Raw genomic sequence first — 1618 nt, 5'->3', positions numbered from 1 at the left:
CTCCCGGCCTATTCTTGCATCCCTCCGGACTATCTGACCAGTCAGACAATAGCTCAGTTCGGACTAGAGATCTGGCAGAACAATACATCTGTGGAGGAAAGGTCAGGAGAGTTCACTTTCCCACAGTCAGCAATCACACAGAAAGTGTGACGATCAACCTCGCTCACATCCAATCACACCAGCTCGCTCTGAAGAACCTTCGGTGGTTAAACGTTACTGATATCTACTTCACAGTTTTCAGAAAGTCATTCAAAACACAGCTGTGTCTGTTACTACACTTTGATATTGAAGTTTTTACTCTTGTCTGTCATTATTAATCAGGTCCTACAGCATCAAGAATGCACGAAATTCTGTGTCACACCAACACAGAACATTATTCCTAAAATATTTTATGTCATCTCAATAATGATTATGTTTGCATGTGTATTGATGTGATATAACCTTTTTAAATGACAGATACACAGATGTAACAGATAATATCTTATTGCATAAAGCAATCTGATCAATAAGGAATACAAAATATGACGTTCTTACAACAGAGCTGCACTCATTGGCCAGTGGTGCTGTCACTTACAGATTCCTCCCGCCCCTCTGGCAGAAAGTCACACCTCTCTGACCCTTGTGGTACAGGAATGGGATGATATGGCATGAGGGTGCTGTGGGGTGACAGAAGGTGGGAGGGATGGGAGAGAAAAGTACAGAACTGCAAGACTGTCATCTCTGTAAGACTGGAAGCACACAGCCAAGATACTTCATATTTTATATTGTATTCTATTTCTGCTGAAAATAAAACAGTGGTTCAAATGGGTTTCATTTCAAACACCATAAACTGTTTATCATTACAAAATTCAAATAATTCATATGTATTATGTGCCCATCCGACAGATAACATCACACCAACAGAACCCAACAGATAACCAGTTAAGACCATTATAGTTTCAATTCCAATTCCTATTAATACCATTAAATCCACCATCCATCCATTTATCTGATGCTTGTTGACAGTAGGGATAATAAACTGTACTGTTTATTCTGTATATTTCAAGCAGGTCAATAGTATTTCACATGTACTGTATTATTTCAACATGTGTTGGTTAAATCCACGCACACAAAAATCGCTCGAGTCCCGAGTCTGATCTGCGCTTCTACCGCCCCCTGCTGGACGCCGAGAGAACTACAATCACATGAATCAAAGACTGAAAGTTTATACAATGACATATTCACGCATAAAGTAAACAGCATTCTGTGTACCTTTCTCTGACGTCACGTACAGTACTTTACTGAATTTTGATACGTAATTCTTGTTTAAGATTTAAATAGATAACTCCGTTTTTGAAAATGATTTTTTTTCACATAGATTTTCCACAATAATGCTGGAGTTTGATATAATTTTGGTAATATAACTAAAAATACAGCTAAATAACAGATTAAAACTATAGAAAACATTATAAGCAGACATCGTAAAAAACAAGTAAAAACAAGATCTTGGATTAAAAAAATATTTTAAATGCTAATAGGCATTTAAAATGTGCCGACCAGATAAAATAAATATTGTGAAAAACATGACGCTTATAAACCTACTGTAACCTGTCCTGACAAATTACACTGAAAACAGATG

The sequence above is a fragment of the Triplophysa dalaica genome, chromosome 14, assembly GCF_015846415.1.
Source record: "Triplophysa dalaica isolate WHDGS20190420 chromosome 14, ASM1584641v1, whole genome shotgun sequence".
Classification (NCBI taxonomy): Eukaryota; Metazoa; Chordata; class Actinopteri; order Cypriniformes; family Nemacheilidae; genus Triplophysa; species Triplophysa dalaica.
Note: the sequence above shows the minus strand (reverse complement) of the source record.